This window comes from Tachypleus tridentatus, chromosome 7, assembly GCF_004210375.1.
Source record: "Tachypleus tridentatus isolate NWPU-2018 chromosome 7, ASM421037v1, whole genome shotgun sequence".
Lineage (NCBI taxonomy): Eukaryota > Metazoa > Arthropoda > Merostomata > Xiphosura > Limulidae > Tachypleus > Tachypleus tridentatus.
The window spans coordinates 93,345,390-93,367,017 of NC_134831.1; the positions used below are offsets into that span (position 1 = coordinate 93,345,390).

At 33.7% G+C, this 21,628-nt stretch overlaps 1 long non-coding RNA gene across 1 annotated transcript; it reads right to left on the bottom strand.

The window, feature by feature from the left end:
• Positions 1–20,571: 20,571 nt before the first annotated feature.
• On the bottom strand, positions 20,572–21,616 carry LOC143256206 (uncharacterized). Its single transcript, XR_013031211.1, has 2 exons — positions 20,968–21,616; positions 20,572–20,888 (listed from the first exon to the last, which is right to left on the bottom strand). It is a non-coding gene; the product is annotated as an uncharacterized LOC143256206 (long non-coding RNA).
• Positions 21,617–21,628: the final 12 nt, after the last annotated feature.

The following is a 21,628-nucleotide window of genomic DNA, read 5'->3' on the forward strand; positions in this document are numbered from 1 at the left end:
TAAGTAGACAAGCGACCATTATTGAAAATAAATCTTGTTTAGAGTAAACAGGTGACTGTTATTCAATATAAATTTCCTTTAGAGTAAACAGGCTACTATTATTTAATATAAATATTCTTCAGATTAAATACACCACTATTATTCAATATAAATCTTGTTTATAGTAAACAGGTGACTATTTATCAATATAAATATTGTTTAGAGTAAACAAGCGACTGTTATTGAATATAAATGTTGTTTAGAGTAGACAAGCGACAATTATCCAATATAAATTTTGTTTAGAGAAAACAGGCAACTATTATTCAAAATAAGTGTTGTTTAGAATTTACAAGCGACCATTATTCAATATAATTTTTTGTAGAGTAAACAAGCGTCTGTTATTCAATATAAATGTTGTTTAGAGTAGACAAGCTTCCATTATTCAAAATATATCTTGTTTAGTGTAAACAGGTGACTGTTATTGATTATAAATCTTGTTTAGAGTATACAAGCCACCATTATTCAATATATATATTGTTCAGAGTAAACAGGCTATTATTATTCAATATAAATATTGTTTAGAGTAGACAAGTGACCATTATTCGAAAAAAATCTTGTTTGGAGTAAACAGGCGACTGTTATTCAGATAAATCTTTTTAGAATATACAAGCGGCCATTATTTAATATAAATCTTATTCAGAATAAACAAGCGATCATTATTCAGTATGAATCTTGTTTAGAGTAGACAAGCGATCATTATTCAGTATAAATTTTGTTTAGAGTAAACAAGCGACAATTATTCAATGTAAATATTTTTCAGAGTAAACAGGCGACTGTTATTCAATATAAATGTTGTTTAGAGTAGACTAGCGACCATTATTCAACATAAATGTTGTTTCGAGTAAACAAGCGACTGTTATTCAATATAAATGTTGTTTATAGTAGACAAGCGACCATTATTCAATATAAATGTAGTTTAGAGTAAATAAGCGACCATTATTCAATATAGATGTTGATTAGAGTAAACTAGCGACCATTATTGAATATAAATATTGTCCTGAGTAAATAAGAAATTATTATTCTATATAAATGTTGGAGTAAACAAGTAACTATTATTCAATATAAATACTGTTTTGAGTAGACAAGTGACAATTATTCAATGCAAATGTTGTTTAGAGTAAACAAGCGACCATTATTAATTATAAATCTTGTTTTGAGTAAACAGGCGACTTTTATTCAATATAAATGTCTTTTAGAGTAGACAAGCGACCATTATTCAATATAAATGTAGTTTAGAGTAAACAAGCGACCATTTTTCAATATAAATGTTGATTAGAGTAAACAAGCGACCATTATTCAATATAAATATTGTTCAGAGTAAACAAGCGACTATTATTCAATATAAATCTTGTTTTGAGTAAACAGGCAACTATTATTCAATATAAATATTGTTTAGAGTAGACAAGGGACCATCATTTAATATAAATCTTGGTTAGAGTAAACAGGCGACTGTTATTCAATATAAATGTTGTTTAGAGTAGACTAGCGACCATTATTCAACATAAATGTTGTTTCGAGTAAACAAGCGACTGTTATTCAATATAAATGTTGTTTATAGTAGACAAGCGACCATTATTCAATATAAATGTAGTTTAGAGTAAAGAAGCGACCATTATTCAATATAGATGTTGATTAGAGTAAACTAGCGACCATTATTGAATATAAATATTGTCCTGAGTAAATAAGAAATTATTATTCTATATAAATGTTGGAGTAAACAAGTAACTATTATTCAATATAAATACTGTTTTGAGTAGACAAGTGACAATTATTCAATGCAAATGTTGTTTAGAGTAAACAAGCGACCATTATTAATTATAAATCTTGTTTTGAGTAAACAGGCGACTATTATTCAATATAAATGTCTTTTAGAGTAGACAAGCGACCATTATTCAATATAAATGTAGTTTAGAGTAAACAAGCGACCATTTTTCAATATAAATGTTGATTAGAGTAAACAAGCGACCATTATTCAATATAAATATTGTTCAGAGTAAACAAGCGACTATTATTCAATATAAATCTTGTTTTGAGTAAACAGGCAACTATTATTCAATATAAATATTGTTTAGAGTAGACAAGGGACCATCATTTAATATAAATCTTGGTTAGAGTAAACAGGCGACTGTTATTCAATATAAATGTTGTTTAGAGTAGACTAGCGACCATTATTCAACATAAATGTTGTTTCGAGTAAACAAGCGACTGTTATTCAATATAAATGTTGTTTATAGTAGACAAGCGACCATTATTCAATATAAATGTAGTTTAGAGTAAAGAAGCGACCATTATTCAATATAGATGTTGTTTGGAGTAAACAAGCGACTGTTATTCAATATAAATTGCGTTTATAGTAGACAAGCGACCATTATTCAATATAAATGTAGTTTAGAGTAAAGAAGCGACCATTATTCAATATAGATGTTGATTAGAGTAAACTAGCGACCATTATTGAATATAAATATTGTCCAGAGTAAATAAGAAATTATTATTCTATATAAATGTTGGAGTAAACAAGTAACTATTATTCAATATAAATACTGTTTTGAGTAGACAAGTGACTATTATTCAATGCAAATGTTGTTTAGAGTAAACAAGCGACCATTATTAATTATAAATCTTGTTTATAGTAAACAGGCGACTATTATTCAATATAAATGTTTTTTAGAGTAGACAAGCGACCATTATTTAACATAAATGTAGTTTAGAGTAAACAAGCGACCATTATTCAATATAAATGTTGATTATAGTAAACAAGCGACCATTATTCAATATAAATGTTTTTTTAGAGTGAACAAGCGACTGTTATTCAATATAAATCTTTTTTTGAGTATACAAGCGACCATTATTGAATATAAATGTTGTTTTTGGTAAACAATACCTATAAAGACGAGGTACACCCTGTACACCGATGAAGCCTTATGAACTTTTTGGTAGTACTCGGACTTGTAATTAGAAGAACTTATTTTCACTTTAATTAGCTAGGGCATGCTCGTTAGAAGAGTGTGCTCGCTAACACGAGTGGTCCTTTTCGTTTCATGGTCGTGAAGGTACTACGTAAAAAAGTTCGTGTTTTTTGGTATCTATTTATCTCTTTTTTTTTTCTTTCGTTATTGACCTAAAGTTTTTTTCGCACCAACAGTTCCGTATATACCGATGTGAAACATGTAGCACTATTATTATTACACAAAAATCCCTTTTAAAATAAAATTAACATTATATCTATCGACCAGTTTGACCATTAGTCGGTGGTCATAGATTCAGTGATGACGAGAAACCCACTTGTTGAGAAATTTATATGCAAAAACGGCTCGTTTGGGCTGAGAAAACACTTTACATAAAAGAGCGAACAACGTTTCGACCTTCTTCGGTCATCGTCAGGTTCACAAAGAAAGAGGTAACTGACCGGAAGCTGACCACATGTTTGAAAGGGGTTGTGTAACTGTGTGTCGAAATGTAGAGGGCGGTATTAGATGTTTGAATATATAATTTTATTTATTATATTAATATAGGTATAAATAAACACAACATAACCATAGAAAACACTCAAATACTAAATAAAGAAACAAACATAAACAAACGTAAAATTAAAGAAGCCTTACTTATACAACAACTTAAACCCAAAATAAACCAATATAAAGGAACGCCTTTATACCTATATTAATATAATAAATAAAATTATATATTCAAACATCTAATACCGCCCTCTACATTTCGACACACAGTTACACAACCCCTTTCAAACATGTGGTCAGCTTCCGGTCAGTTACCTCTTTCTTTGTGAACCTGACGATGACCGAAGAAGGTCGAAACGTTGTTCGCTCTTTTATGTAAAGTGTTTTCTCAGCCCAAACGAGCCGTTTTTGCATATAAATTGGTCATAGATTACATAAGGAGTTTGCTACATTTCATGATGAGAGGTACTTCGCTACATTTAATGATGAGAGGTACTTAGCTTTATATGATGAGGTTTGGTTTGTTCTGAATTTCTCCCTACTCGATAGCTATCTGTGTTAACCGTCCCTAATTTGGCAGTGATAGGCCAGAGGAAAGGCAACTAGTCAACAACAGCTATCACCAGCTCTTTGGCTGATTTTTACCAACAAACAGTTGGATGAACTTTTACATTATAACGCCCCCATTATCAGTTACGGAGAGTCGAACCCGCAACCCACAAATTGCGAGCGGAGTGCTCTAACCACCAGGATATGCCCACTCGTGATCATATCGATCAGAAGTTCAAAGTGTCTCAGGTTCTAGACGTTTTGCTACTGTCACACTTGCAACCTTGAATTCGTCATAAGAGTGACAGTCAGTTCTGGTTTAGAGAAATCACTCTAATCGATTGGTGCATCTACTCGGTTACCATATCTGTGTTCAAAATAGAAATAGCTGTATGTTAATCACAAGTGTCTAAAGTATTGATTAGTAAAAATTTTATTGAAAAGATTTAAGTTTTCAAGGTTCGTTAATTAGGATTTATTTGCATTTATTTTAATTTAATCAACGAAAAAATATTCTACATATTTCCAGGTTTCACGAAGAAATCGAAGCAAGTCTATATAACTTTTTGGTTACACTAACAAGTTAAAACGATTCAAAACTAACTTATGGTACGAGATAAACCTTACGCATAATATATGGTAGAACCCATTTGATATCTAGTTTTTTACAAAATATAAACTGGTTAGATAAACATGATTTAATACCATGTCATGATACTTTACACTATTTTGAGGATTTAACGTTGTGTACGGCATGTACAGAAAATAGTTCCCAAGAGTTTCCTAGCAAAATCTAAACTATTATAACTTTTAACCAGAGAATATACTTGTGATTACACAATTCAGGATTAAAAAAATACAACAACAGAAAAACCGTTGAATCTATTTGAACAGTAATTGTTCTTTTGTTTCCACTTTAGCTCACCAGGAGAAGCATGTGTGAGTAAAATCACTTTACCACCAGGCTACATTAGCAGATGCAGACAGAAGTACAGTAAGAAGTCACTGGTGACACTGGACGGAGATGGTCAGGGAACTCGACAGGACCAGGTCTTTGTACCTTCGTGTTGTGTTTGCCAGTTAAGCCTTGTCACTCAGAAATAGCACGTGCCGTCCTCTCATTCTTCCTTCGTAAACAAACCTGACGTAGTTGTCGAGAGAGTACCGAGGTGGACTAGTCACTGAATTCTAGTATTCCTTTTGTTCATCAGGACTTGAGTGCCGCTGTGAAAGATGCTGGACACTGTCCAGGTTGTTTTAATGAGATTTAACTGTAAGTGATCACCATTAAAAGGTGCACAACGACCAGCAAGAAAAATTCATTGGAACTTCTAGTTGAAGTAGTTGTGTAGAAACTTGTGTCCTTAAAATAACCACGGACTCACCTAAACATTTATAATAAGCCTCTCTATTTCCGTATTTCAAATTTAAGAATAATATTACTTGAGAATATCATACTATACCACGTAATAGGCAATGTTTTAAAGCACCAATAACGAAAGTAAATAAAAACTAAAGATTCCCGATAACTTCAACATCTTCCAAAAGAATACCTTTCAGTGGTAAAATGGAGTTGTAATTGTTGAGATCGTTAGGGTTAATGTGTTTCTTGTTTAACTTCGACGTACTATCAGATTTCTCAGAGGTATGTCTCTATGATTCGCATTTTGATGTTTTACAAAAAATACATTTTAAATTGTCAATATCGCTACAAAGTGTCAATTTTGATGTGAACTTACGTCCAACCTTCATAAAAAACAACAAAGTTTGAGAAAAGGTATTTGTTGTTGTATTTATGTGGAAAATTTTAGAATCATTGCACCGTGTAATAAAATATTTTCTAACAATCACACGAACTATCACTGTATCGTGTTCTTTGTCTGTTCTTTGAGAATATTTTCTAATAATCACACGAACTATCACTGTATCGTGTTCTTTGTCTGTTCTTTGAGAATATTTTCTAATAATCACACGAACTATCACTGTATCGTGTTCTTTGTTTTTTCTTTAAGAATATTTTCTAACAATCACACGAACTATCACTGTATCGTGTTCTTTGTTTGTTCTTTAAAAATATTTTCTAACAATCACACGAACTATCACTGTATCGTGTTCTTTGTCTGTTCTTTGAGAATATTTTCTAACAATCACACGAACTATCACTGTATCGTGTTCTTTGTCTGTTCTTTGAGAATATTTTCTAATAATCACACGAACTATCACTGTATCGTGTTCTTTGTCTGTTCTTTGAGAATATTTTCTAATAATCACACGAACTATCACTGTATCGTGTTTTTTGTCTGTTCTTTGAGAATATTTTCTAATAATCACACGAACTATCACTGTATCATGTTCTTTGTTTATTCTTTAAGAATATTTTCTAACAATCACACGAACTATCACTGTATCGTGTTCTTTGTTTGTTCTTTAAAAATATTTTCTAACAATCACACGAACTATCACTGTATCGTGATCTTTGTTTGTTCTTTGAGAATATTTTCTAACAATCACACGAACTATCACTGTATGGTGTTCTTTGTTTGTTCTTTAAAAATATTTTCTAACAATCACACGAACTATCACTGTATCCTGTTCTTTTTTTGTTCTTTAAAAATATTTTTTAACAATCACACGAACTATCACTGTATCGTGTTCTTTGTTTGTTCTTTAAAATATTTTCTAACAATCACACGAACTATCACTGTATCGTGTTCTTTGTTTGTTCTTTAAAAATATTTTCTAATAATCACACGAACAGTCACTGTATCGTGTTCTTTGTTTGTTCTTTAAAAATATTTTCTCACAATCACACGAACTATCACTGTATTGTGTTCTTCTTTTGTTCTTTAAAAATATTTTCTAACAATCACACGAATTATCACTGTATCGTGTTCTCTCTTTGTTCTTTAAAATATTTTCAAACAATCACACGAACTGTCACTGTATCGTGTTCTTTGTTTGTTCTTTATAAATATTTTCTAACAATCACACGAACTATCACTGTATCGTGTTCTTTTTTTGTTCTTTAAAAATATTTTCTAACAATCACACGAACTATCACTGTATCGTGTTCTTTGTTTGTTCTTTAAAAATATTTTCTAAGAATCACACGAACTTTCACTGTATCGTGTTCTTTTTTTGTTCTTTAAAAATATTTTCTAACAATCACACGAACTATCTCTGTATCGTGTTCTTTGTTCTTTAAAATATTTTCTAACAATCACACGAACTATCACTGTATCGTGTTCTTTGTTTGTTCTTTGAGAATATTTTCTAATAATCACACGAACTATCACTGTATCGTGTTTTTTGTTTATTCTTTAAAAATATTTTCTAACAATCACACGAACTATCACTGTATCGTGTTCTTTGTTTGTTCTTTAAAAATATTTTCTAACAATCACACGAACTATCACTGTATCGTGTTCTTTTTTTGTTCTTTAAAAATATTTTCTAACAAACACACGAACTATCACTGTATCGTGTTTTTTGTGTGTTCTTTGAGAATATTTTCTAATAATCACACGAACTATCACTGTATCGTGTTCTTTGTTTATTCTTTAAGAATATTTTCTAACAATCACACGAACTATCACTGTATCGTGTTCTTTGTTTGTTCTTTAAAAATATTTTCTAAGAATCACACGAACTTTCACTGTATCGTGTTCTTTTTTTGTTCTTTAAAAATATTTTCTAACAATCACACGAACTATCACTGTATCGTGTTCTTTGTTTGTTCGTTGAGAATACTTTCTAACAATCACACGAACTATCACTGTATCGTGTTCTTTGTTTGTTCTTTGAGAATATTTTCCAATAATCACACGAACTATCACTGTATCGTGTTCTTTGTTTATTCTTTAAAAATATTTTCTAACAATCACACGAACTATCACTGTATCGTGTTCTTTTTTTGTTCTTTAAAAATATTTTCTAACAATCACACGAACTATCACTGTATCGTGTTCTTTTTTTGTTCTTTAAAAATATTTTCTAACAATCACACGAACTATCACTGTATCGTGTTCTTTGTGTGTTCTTTGAGAATATTTTCTAATAATCACACGAACTATCACTGTATCGTGTTCTTTGTTTGTTCTTTGAGAATACTTTCTAACAATCACACGAACTATCACTGTATCGTGTTCTTTGTTTGTTCTTTGAGAATATTTTCCAATAATCACACGAACTATCACTGTATCGTGTTCTTTGTTTATTCTTTAAAAATATTTTCTAACAATCACACGAACTATCACTGTATCGTGTTCTTTTTTGTTTTTTAAAAATATTTTCTAACAATCACACGAACTATCACTGTATCGTGTTCTTTGTGTGTTCTTTAAGAATATTTTCTAATAATCACACGAACTATCACTGTATCGTGTTCTTTGTTTATTCTTTAAGAATATTTTCTAACAATCACACGAACTATCACTGTATCGTGTTCTTTGTTTGTTCTTTAAAAATATTTTCTAAGAATCACACGAACTTTCACTGTATCGTGTTCTTTTTTTGTTCTTTAAAAATATTTTCTAACAATCACACGAACTATCACTGTATCGTGTTCTTTGTTTGTTCTTTGAGAATACTTTCTAACAATCACACGAACTATCACTGTATCGTGTTCTTTGTTTGTTCTTTGAGAATATTTTCAATAATCACACGAACTATCACTGTATCGTGTTCTTTGTTTATTCTTTAAAATATTTTCTAACAATCACACGAACTATCACTGTATCGTGTTCTTTGTTTGTTCTTTAAAATTATTTTCTAACAATCACACGAACTATCACTGTATCGTGTTCTTTGTGTGTTCTTTGAGAATATTTTCTAATAATCACACGAACTATCACTGTATCGTGTTCTTTGTTTATTCTTTAAGAATATTTTCTAACAATCACACGAACTATCACTGTATCGTGTTCTTTGTTTGTTCTTTAAAAATATTTTCTAAGAATCACACGAACTTTCACTGTATCGTGTTCTTTTTGGTTCTTTAAAAATATTTTCTAACAATCACACGAACTATCACTGTATCGTGTTCTTTGTTTGTTCTTTGAGAATATTTTCCAATAATCACACGAACTATCACTGTATCGTGTTCTTTGTTTATTCTTTAAAAATATTTTCTAACAATCACACGAACTATCACTGTATCGTGTTCTTTGTTTGTTCTTTAAGAATATTTTCTAACAATCACACGAACTATCACTGTATCGTGTTCTTTGTTTGATTTTTAAAATATTTTCTAAAAATCACACGAACTATCATTGTATCGTGTTCTTTGTTTGTTCTTTAAGAATATTTTCTATCAATCACACGAACTATCACTCTATCGTGTTCTTTGTTTGTTCTTTAAGAATATTTTTAACAATCACACGAACTATCATTGTATCGTGTTCTTTGTTTCATCTTTAAAATATTTTCTAAAAATCACACGAACTATCACTGTATAGTGTTCTTTGTTTGTTCGTTAAAAATATTTTCTAAGATTCACACGAACTATCACTGTATCGTGTTCTTTGTTTGTTCTTTAAGAATATTTTCTAACAATCACACGAACTATCACTGTATCGTGTTCTTTGTTTGATCTTTAAAATATTTTCTAAAAATCACACGAACTATCATTGTATCGTGTTCTTTGTTTGTTCTTTAAGAATAATTTCTAACAATCACACGAACTATCATTGTATCGTGTTCTTTGTTTCATCTTTAAAATATTTTCTGAAAATCACACGAACTATCACTGTATCGTGTTCTTTGTTTCTTCTTTAAGAATATTTTCTAACAATCACACGAACTATCACTGTATCGTGTTCTTTGTTTGTTCTTTAAGAATATTTTCTAACAATCACACGAACTATCATTGTATCGTGTTTTTTGTTTGTTGTTTAAAAATATTTTCTTCAAAATTCAATAATTTTGCGTAATTTCATAAACTAATTTTAACACAGTAGTACCAGTCAACAATCACGTAATCAGTAGGATTACACAAGATGTAACACAGGTCTGCGATGGTTTAATTGTCTTGAAATTTTCGCATGCTCCACAGGCTTTCTCACTCCGAAAATGATATCCATTATTCTCCATCATGTAAAGATTTTTCACAAAACTTCATATGTACTATTTCATAAGGGAATCGTTTCCATTGAAATCGAGCCACATTTTGTAATGCTTAAAATTTTGATACCCATTGGCTATGTTTTCTCTGGTCTAGACCAATCACGATGTGAGTTTTGTCAATCGTTCTGGAACCCTCGTGAAACACCGCTAGTATATCAACCAGAAGTTCTCAAACTGTGTCCTGCGTCCCTCAGGAAGTTCAAAGTAATAGATCAAACTTATGAAATTATCATTTATTGAAAGAGCAATGAATAATATAGTAATATATATAATCCAAAATCAGTAAGTGTAACTAATATAAAATAAATTATGTAAATTCGTTATGCGCTTAGCACCCATTAGGAAATTGACTTTCGATGAACAATTCCAAAGGAAAGTTGGAGAAAAAAGCATGAATTGCCTTTAAAGATGTTACTGACAAATCTTTAGGAAACAACAAGGACCCGAAGTAAAAATATATTGCCAGTAATATGGCTGATAAATTAAAAGAGTTGGGTTCTAATATGATTTTGAAAGTTCATTTCTTACACTCATTGACTATTTCTTTAAAAATATTGGTGCTGTTAGCAAAGAACAAGAAGAAAGGTTTCATCAAGTCTTCAGGTAAATGGAGAGGAGGTGTCAGGGAAGGTGGAACATCAACATGATGGCTGATTACTGCTGGTCATCCAGTTTTCAGGTAAATGGAGAGGAAGTGTCAGGGAAGGTGGAACATCAGCATGATGGCTGATTACTGCTGGTTATCAAGTCTTCAGGTAAATGGAGAAGAGATGTCAGGGAAGGTGGAACATCAGCATGATGGCTGATTACTACTGATTATCAAGTCTTCAGGTAAATGAAGAAGAGGTGTCATGGAAGGTAGCACATCAGCATGATGGCTGATTACTGCTGGTCAACGAGATGCTCCAGATGCGATACATAAAAAAGACCAGAAAACACAGTTTTGAGACTAAAAAACATAGATATCACACGTACAAAAATTATGATGAACAAGGATGCATATTTATTTGACATCAATGTTCTTCCATCTTTTTTCACTTTGTATTTTTGTTAATAAGCATAATAATAAAAAATATTCATTTTGGTAAACAAAATAATAATTTGATGTAAGATTTTTTCTATTCATGATTAAAAAAACAACATTATTTTCGAATTCTGGTAGCTAAATTATGGAAAATCTGTTATTAAAACCAAAACAACATTTTTAACGTTCAGGTTCACAGGACTGTGTAAACAGCAAGTGAAACGTCTAATCAATAATAATCAATAGGAAAACTATTACATCAGATGTAATCAATAGGAAAACCATTACATCAGATGTTATCAATAGGAAAACCATTACATTAGATTTGGTTTGAATGAAGATTTACAGCACAAAGCAACGAGGCCATTTACATCAAACCCGTAACAGTGTAAAAATAAAATATCACAAGTAACACGGTCCCTAAACATTTTAAAAACATAATTAAGTTGGACAGTGTTGCCATCACCAATGACACTGTTCAATGTAAGAGGTAAACCCTGGAAAAGACATATCAAAATTGGTGTTACCACACACCGTCTTAACGACGACACGACATAAAACGTGGGATACTGTGACTTCAGTGTCATAAATGTCGCACGTTGGTGGATCAGACCCAGATAAAAAAACGACGTGTCAAAAAACTGTGACCAATGCGTAGCCTAGCCAAGAAAACATCTTCCTTCTGATTCTGACGAAACCAAGACGGCCATAGAGCAACAGTAGGCTTGATATTAAAAAGCTTCTTATCACGTTGCTCAAATCAAGTCGACTGCCAACTGGCGTAGAGCCGAACCTCAAGAGTCCGTATATGGAATAGATATGGTCGTGACAGCACCGAAGCAAGTAAACTTAGCTATGTTATCAGCGAGCTCGTTCCGCGAACTTCGATATGAATATTAATGGAAGATGAAGATAAACATGCTAGTCGTTGTTGAATATCGACGATAACAGGATTAAAACTAACGTGAAGCAAATTCGGAGCTAGTTTAAAACTAAGAGAGTAGGTATAAATAGAACAGTCTGTGTACTGAATAGTTTCTACGTGGTCCAGTATAAGAGAAATGGCGTACAACTCAGTAATTAAAGCAGAAACTATAGAGAGGATCCTGTGAGCAACCACTAAGCCACAACAAACCAGGCAAAATCCACAGAATCACCTGATTTCGAACCATCCACGTAAACGAGAGTAGATGGATGATTCGAAAGATTTTCGGCAAAGAGAATGGTACTTTCAATAAGAAGTATCTGCCTTCCGCAGACGACATAAGGAAAGGTCACAAGTGGGGATGGTAATGACCCATGGCAGGATGGGCTGATAACTGGGGACAGAAACATCATCCAGTTGTGCCTGGATACGAAGGCCAATAGAATGAATTATAGACCACCCATTCTAAAAGAACCAAGAACGAACGACAACTCCAGGTGGGATGCTGTGGCAAGGATCAAAGCTTAGTATACTGTAGAAAAAGTTGCAAACAGTGGAAGTGAAGAGTAGATTCATGGAATTCTATGTAAACTCTGGACTGGAGAAGTTTAAAACGCCCATGCAGAACCGAGGCCCAATATGGTGAATGGAGTCCAGCATCTTCAAACCCAAGGTCCTGGCAGAATCATACACTAAAGGCCCATGATCCAGTTTGAATCAAATGAGACTACAATGGACCTTAAGCACAAATCATCAATCTACTCCCAAAGTGGTGGAAGAGAGGAGAATAGGATGTTTAGTATCTTTTATTTTGTACACTTGACACGTAGCTATTTCATGTGAGGAATGAAAAGTAACCTCATGGTCAAACATAAGCACCAAGAACTTTGACTCAGAAGCCGCAGGAAGAATAACATCACCGAGACGGAGCTTGGGATACTCTGTAGGTGGTGGAGTTTTGAAAAAGGTAAAACTGTTTGCTGTGGTACGTTTCAACAAGCCCGACTCTGCCTCCCAGTAAATCTCGTGTTCAACGATCAACACGAACTGTGAAGGTAGTTGATATAGAACCCATTTGCAATAGTAGAAGAAAGTTGTGTATTGATAGCATTAATTTTAATACTGAAAAGTGTTATGGTCAAAACACAGTCCTGAGTGACACCAAATTCATGTGGAAAAGAACGGGAAAGAGTCGAATCCACATGAACATAAAATCGCCTATACAGTAAAAGTTCTGACTAGAAATGGGTGAAGTTTCCACAAAATGCTGTACTTTCAAATAGTGTTGTAAGCTTTCTCAAGGTAAAAAAAACAACAACACAGAAACAAGATGCTCTCTTTTGAAAAAGGCTTCCCTGGTCAAGGTTTCGAATTGAATCAGGTGGTCCACGGTGGAGTGTTGTTGACAAGACTCACATGGTGATGGCAAGAAAATATTTGATTTAAAAAAACAAACAAGACAAGAATTAACCATCGTCTCTAAGACCCTAGCCAGCACGTCAAAGGAGTTTTGGGATCCTTCCCATGCTTACAGAAACGGAGGACAATAGCCCATCGCTAAGCATCAGAAAAAAAACATTATTCTGTCAGAGCTTGTTAAAAACAACCAGAAGAATAGCAAGAGATGCAGAAGATAGATGGCGCATTATCTCACAGTTAGTATAATCAGATTCGATTGATGTACTATAAGACCAATCAAAAGTAAGTTTGAATTCCACCAGTGTAAAAGGGCAAATACAGTCGTAGAGACGATCGGCCTGAAAGGAAAAAGACAATCATTCTGCCCAAGACTTAATGGGTAAAAAAGAAGGGGATAAATAGAACTGCTGGGTGAGTATCGGTAACAAAAGCTCTCACCAAGAGTATCGGTAAGAAAAGATCTCACCAACAGTATCGGTAAGAAAAGCTCTCACCAAGAGTATCGGTAAGAAAAGATCTTACCAAGAATATCGGTAAGAAATGATCTCACCAAGAATATCGGTAAGAAAAGATCTCACCAACAGTATCGGTAAGAAAAGCTCTCACCAAGAGTATCGGTAAGAAAAGCTCTCACCAAGAGTATCGGTAAGAAAAGATCTCACCAAGAATATCGGTAAGAAAAGATCTCACCAACAGTATCGGTAAGAAAAGCTCTCACCAAGAGTATCGGTAAGAAAAGATCTTACCAAGAATATCGGTAAGAAATGATCTCACCAAGAATATCGGTAAGAAAAGATCTCACCAACAGTATCGGTAAGAAAAGCTCTCACCAAGAGTATCGGTAAGAAAAGATCTTACCAAGAATATCGGTAAGAAATGATCTCACCAAGAGTATCGGTAAGAAAAGATTTCACCAAGAGAATCGGTAAGAAAAGCTCTCATTAAGAGTATCGGTAATGCTTTGTACATCAGCAACTTCTTGGCCATTGAAGAGCAAGATGGAAAGGAGATAGCAATAATACCTCTCATTGTACTTCTTAATCTGATACTATATTACTTTTGAACTGGTGGTAGAAGATATTCTAGTTGTAAACTTAACCCAAGGTTCCTTTTTGCTTTGATGTCATGAGCATCCTAAAAAGCAATGCAGTTTAAAAGAATGAAATACCTGTAAAGAGTATTCCAGGTCAATTATAAGCCTCCTGGCAAGCAGGACTCCACCATGAACTGGGATACCATGGTAAACGTGTCGAGATCCTAGGAACAGAATACAGTCAGTCACTGATACCACGTAGTTATCTATTCATGGTAGACAGGCAACAGTAGGATCAAGTTCTAAGGCAGTGGTGAAAGAAAGCCAGTTGGCTTTGTCCAACTACCACCGAAGCACGAAAGTTGGGTCGCATCGACTACAACCAATCTCCTTCAAAACAGTAGGAAAATTATCACTGTCAACCGTCAAAGAGAAGCGAGAGAAAAGTACAGTGGAGCAGACAAATAGTTTGATGACAGTAAAAGAATGAATAGGTATATGAAAACAAGTATGACAACCAGTACTGAGAAGAAAAGGGAAATAATTACTCCCGTCAATATCAGTTACACTTTCAGGATTCAAAAGAGAGGCGAAAACTGTTGAACAAACAATGATAGTATAACCCAGAGAAATACAGATGGATACCACCTCCGAGGTGTATTAAGTTGCACAGACATCCAGCAGTGCCATCCCTCCATGCACTCGATTGTCACACAATCTGTGATTCTGGTATAGAAAACACTGCCAAAGGCACTTTATCGGCAGGTTACAGGAATGTTTCCTGTAAGGAAAGACACACAAGATGAGAGGAATCAATCAAACCCTTAAATTCATCCAGATCTGAATGGAAATCTCGGCTGTTCCACTGTATCAAAGTGGTCATTTTTATTTACGTGAACGAGAATTGAGTGGAGAACTCATAGGATTATGACCAGGTCATTTTTCTTTATTAGAAAGAAGTCTATCAACCTGTATGGACTTTGCCCTAGGTCGAGTGGGCAGATTTTTGTTAACAGACGTAGATTCCGGCAACGGAGGACGTAAACGAATAATCACTATGCATCTGATGGCAAAGGAAAATGAACCAGAGAAGACACCAGAAGCCAGAAACAAAGTAATTGGGCCTGGGTAGTTACTGAAAGGAATGATGTAGACAGAGACATGAGTAGATGTTGATTTGTCAACTCTATTATCCATTGAGGTCAAAAGACACTTCATATAATGTGAAAATGACTCTGACAAAGATACAGAAAGTGTTGTCTGCAAATCCACTGTAGAAGTAGAATGTAGTGGAACAGCAAAGCTCCGAGATAAAGTTGGAGCAACAGCTGTCAAGCCTCTAAATAAGAAATGTTAGTAACGGCTTTTAAATGCTATACCTCTCTCTCATTCACCCATATAGGGCAACACTGAAAGTAAAAGGAGTGAGAACCATTACAATTGTCCAGTTGACACCCGTAAGTGTCGTAATTTTTGGCACCACAACTAGCACACGTTACAGAACCACGACAAGATGCCTTCAAATGGCCGAACCGCTGACACTCGAAAAATCAGAAAAGGCTGGGATTATGTTGCCATTCCTTACAGTTCACATAACCTTGACATTGACAGGTAGACGTGGTGATGTAAACGTCAAAAATGAAAACACTGCAAGACAGGATAATTCCATCTCTGTGAGTGGAGATATGTCACATTGCAGAAACTCTTTGGCTGGAAAAAAAACCACCAAGGACCTACAACTCTGGGATGTTTAGGATCTACAACTCTGGGAAGTTTTTCTAGTCCTTTTCATGAGGAATTCAAAGCAGCATGGGAAGTAACCTCAATGGGTATATCCACAATGACTTTCGATTTCACTGTGTTTCAGGTAAGATGTTCCCACTAAGACGTCCTCAGAACGTAACTTCTTAACTAACGTTGAGGAACTAGCAAGCTCTTCTTATCCTTTCTGAATAAAAAAGGGGTCATATTTGCCCTAGAGGTTTGTTTCACAAAGAATGTAGTATGATAAAACGAGGTACAGCTGTAGAATGGGTTGGAGACTGTCTAGAGTCTTCAAGACACGGTCATTTACCACTTAGCCGTTTTATTTACGGTTTATTGGAAGATTTGTGGATCCATAAGGAAAGAAGAAAGATTCAGTGTTCAATGACCCCGCCCACCTTAGAGCCCTGAGAGGAAAGTACAAAAATGCTAAAGAAAGACACTGCAGCAACACCAAGATTTCATTAGCACAATGCCCAAACACCAGCGTCAGATACAATGTCTACAATTTGCAAAACATCAGTTGAGGTCTAAGACTGGACTTCAGCTGACCCAAGAGGACCAACCAACTGGCTCTAGGGTATCCACTGAAAGACGACACCAGTACAGGAATAATTCATGATAATTTAAGCGGTCGTTATTTTAATAAACTATCAACAACAATATCACTGTTAGAGTTGGTGTTCACTACAACATGTCTGTGTAGACAGCTTGCCTTCATAATAAACCGTAAAAAATAAGATAACTATTTATTGTGTTGATGTTCCTACTACAACTTGCACGACAAAGTACTTGTCTAGACAGTTGGTGTTTCTAATTCAAGTTACACAACAAAGTAGTTGTCTACACAGTTTATATTCCTACTTGAATTTATATAACAAAGTACATGTCTAAACAGTTGGTGTTTCTAATTCAAGTTACACAACAAAGTAGTTGTCTAGACAGTTTATATTCCTACTTGAATTTACATAACAAAGTACATGTCTCAACAGTTGGTGTTTCTAATTCGTAAGGCTTTCACCAGCAAGATACTGCCTACCAAAATTATTAGTAAACTTATATTCCTAATAAGTAATACTACAAAATTATTCGCCTCCCCAGTGAGTCTGCGTAGTTACAACGCTAGGAACAGTGTTTCGATACCCGTGGTGAGCAGAGCACACATAGTCCATTGTGTGGTCTTGTTTTTAATTAAAAACAAATTTATTATTTATACAACTTTTACCCCCTCTAACAACTTAAACAAGAAAGTTGTTTCTATAGATTTGATGTTTTTTATAAACGGTTACCCGAAACATAGGGGAAAATATAAGTTTTTACGTGTTCTAAACTTATTAAAATACTTTTATTTTGGTACTAAAATACGTTATTAATTTTATAACGATCTTTCTTTCGTAAGCTGCTTTTCTGATTTTCGTATGTTAGCTATTTGAAAGTCACATTTTGCACTGAATAAAGACGGCATCTCACAAGGTTTACAGTTTTTGCTTTATTATTATAAAAAGAAAAATGTAGCCATATCTATAGAATAAATCTGCATATTAAATCACTTCCCTTTGTTTCCAAATTGAAACCCAACAGACTTAAACTAAGCAGCGCAAAGGTTTGTTGTTGATATTACAACAGACTAATTTTAACCATTGTTTGAATGTCACGGATACCGAGACGCCGTTCTGTCCACATTAACGTTTGACAAAGATAAGAAGTCAGCGTAGAAAACTTTAATTGGTTTCATTATTACATCTAATGTTTACTTCTGATAAACAGGCTTCAAGATTACTCAAAGGTAAGTGGATTATTTTTGGTTTTATTTAAATATCTTAATTTAATATTAAAATGTCAAAAGTATACAGTATTGTGCCCACACGTGCTATAAGTTCACGAACGTACCGCTGAGCCACTCGTGTGGTAAAATAATCTATAATAATAATAATGAATTTTTGTCTGTCCTGAAAATGCGCGCGCACTTCTTTTCAACGTAAGAAATCAAAATACGGCTGTAAATATACATTAGTAGACATTTTGTATATCATCATATTAAAACCTTATCAAAGCTCGTGCGTAGGTCTAATGTTAGGTCGTGTAATAACATAATTTATTGGCTGTATTAAGTACGATAATGATTCAAAGTAATAAAACTTAAACAAAAAAACGTACCCAAGTTACAGTGTTAATATACATCTTTATCGAATATAGGCTAACTAATGTTAGGCCTACGACATGTGGACATATATATTTTAGTGTCTGCAATTAGAGTTATTTCTCTCTAGTCTTACACAGTTAAATTAGGGACGGCTAGCGCGAACAAAAGCTTGGCACGAAATTCAGAACAAACGAAATCGAGAATTAATTTCATTATTCGAAAAATTCTGTGTTTCAAGAAGTATTGTTGCTGTATTTGTTTGTTGTTATTTTGAATTAAGCCCAAAGCTACACAATGGCCCACCACGGGTATTGAATCCAGGTTTTTAGCGTTGTAAGTCCGCAGACATACCGCTATTTGTTGGTGGGATTGTTTTTGTTTAATGAATTTCGCACTAAGCTACACGAGGGCTATCTGTGCTAGCCATCCCTAATTTAGCAGTGTAAGACTAGAGGGAAGGCAGCCAGTCATCACCGCCCTTCGCCAACTCTTGGGCTACTCTTTTACCAACGAGTAGTGGGATTGACCGTCATATTATAACACCCCCATAGCTGAAAGGGCGAGCATGTTTGGCGCGACGGCGATGCGAACCCGCGACCCTCAGATTATGAATCGCACGCATTAACACGCTTGGCCATGCCAGGCCTTGTAGGTAAGAACAAAACTATACAATAATCAGTGATGTCGAGAAACACACTTGTAGAGAAATATATATGCAAAAACGGCTCGTTTGGGTTGAGAAAATATTTTACATAGAAGGTCGAAACGTTGTTCGCTCTTCTATGTAAAATATTTTCTCAACCCAAACGAGCCGTTTTTGCATATATAAAACTATACAATAGGCTACCTGTGCTCTGCCCACCACGGATAAAAACCGGGGTTTCTAACCCTGTACCAATGAAGATAGTAATCTGAAAGCAAATGTCTGCGTGTCTGTGCTGGTATGAGTTAAAACAGATCAAATCTTTACCGCCAACACTTTCAGTTTCCTAGTGTTTCATATTTTACTGATTCATGATAACACAAATAACAATGAACTGAAACTGTGATAAAATCTGAGAATGTTATAAGGCGAATAAAAAAATTAAGTGGTCAATGTTTCTGATGAAGGTCATTGCGCTAAAACGTTGACCATTTATATTCTCCTTCCCTACAGAGGTTTTTGATCGTTTGTGTGTCTGTGTGAGTTCACATCATAACGTAAACTATTATATTTTAAAACGTCGTGCATTTCGACCACACCCGGCTTTACAAACGCAATTTTATTCTGAAATGAATTAGCGTTACCCCGTTAGTTATTGTGCCGAGCTGCCTTCAGAAGGTTCAAGGTTCGAGGGGTATGTCCTTGTGGCCGGCTGCTAAGGAGATTTATCCCTGATCACACACCACACGTTCAGCTGTTGAAGTTAATCTTTCTAGTCTGTTAAGAATAGAGATCGGTTCGGTATCTCTAGATCCCCTGACCTCTGAAGGCGTCTCTGAACTGATCGTTTAACCAATGCTTGACCTAAACATTTAAAACAGATTTCTAATGTATGTGAAGAACACGTAATTTCAGGTAGAACAGTAGGTGATGTACTTCTAATCTCTGTAGTGTAATAGATTAATACAACCAGAAATATAATAATAGCTGTTGAGTGAAGAGAACCTACAAGGTGACCAATAAAACCAGAATATCTACAGTACTATTATTCACCTTACAGGTCTAAACATAGTCGAAGTGATAAATCTTAGCACAACCATGGTAGGAAGGAGTCGTTGACCGATTTATTTCAACAAATCAGGTCAATTCCCTATATTTAACACATATGTCCAAGTATTTCTGGTTCATGAGCAACGGTTCGAACCAAGGTGTCTTAAAGACACCGAAATGAAACTTATGTTTAATTTAGCATCTGTTTTAGTTTTATAACTTTCTCTTGACTGTTGGTTGTCTGTGTCCTGATAACATTCTGTCTAACAATATACATTACCCTATTTGTATGTCAGACAGGGATAATATGACGAAATTTAGGGTTCTTAGCATATAAACCATTAAAAATAGGTTGGATTTCTAAAATAAATCAGAACACAGAGACCAGATAAACACACAATAAGTAATTTAAAAGATATTTTAATGGATTGAATATGACAAAATAAACAAATCAAAACAGTCTCTGTGAAAATGAAAAACTTCCATATATACGAAGCGATTGTAAGCAGACAGTACTTCCAAAGGTAAACACCAACACCATGTTCTAACACTTTACAGATGTATAAAATACTTGTAAAACTGAAATTTAAATCCAGAATTTCTTGATATCTTTCATAGTATATTACTTGGTGTTAATAATGTCTTTCTTAGTATATTACTTGGTGTTAGTAATGCCTTTCATAGATGCCTTTCATAGTATATTACTTGGTGTTAGTAATGCCTTTCATAGATGCCTTTCATAGTATATTACTTGGTGTTGTTGATGTCTTTCATAGTATATTACTTGGTGTTAGTAATGCCTTTCATAGTATATTACTTGGTGTTGTTAATGTCTTTCATAGTATATTACTTGTTATTAATGTCTTTCATAGTATATTACTTGTTATTAATGTCTTTCATAGTATATTACTTGGTGTTAGTAATGCCTTTCATAGTATATTACTTGGTGTTAGTAATGCCTTTCATAGTATATTACTTGGTGTTGTTAATGTCTTTCATAGTATATTACTTGGTGTTGTTAATGTCTTTCATAGTATATTACTTGGTGTTAGTAATGTCTTTCATAGTATATTACTTGGTATTAGTAATGTCTTTCCTTAGTATATTACTTGGTGTTGTTGATGTCTTTAATAGTAAATAAGTTGGTGTTGTTGATGTCTTTAATAGTAAATAAGTTGGTGTTATTAATGTATTTCACAGTATATTACTTGGTGTCGTTGATGTATTTTGTAGTATATAAGTTTATGTTATTAATGTATTTCCTTGGTATATTACTTGGTGTTACTGATGTATTTCATAGTATAATAGTTGGTGTTATTAATGTATTTCCTTATTATATTACTTGGTGTTATTAATGTATTTCCTTAGTATATTACTTGATGTTGTTGATGTATTTTGTAGTATATAAGTTTGTGTTATTAATGTATTTCCTTAGTATATTACTTAACGTTGTTGATGTAT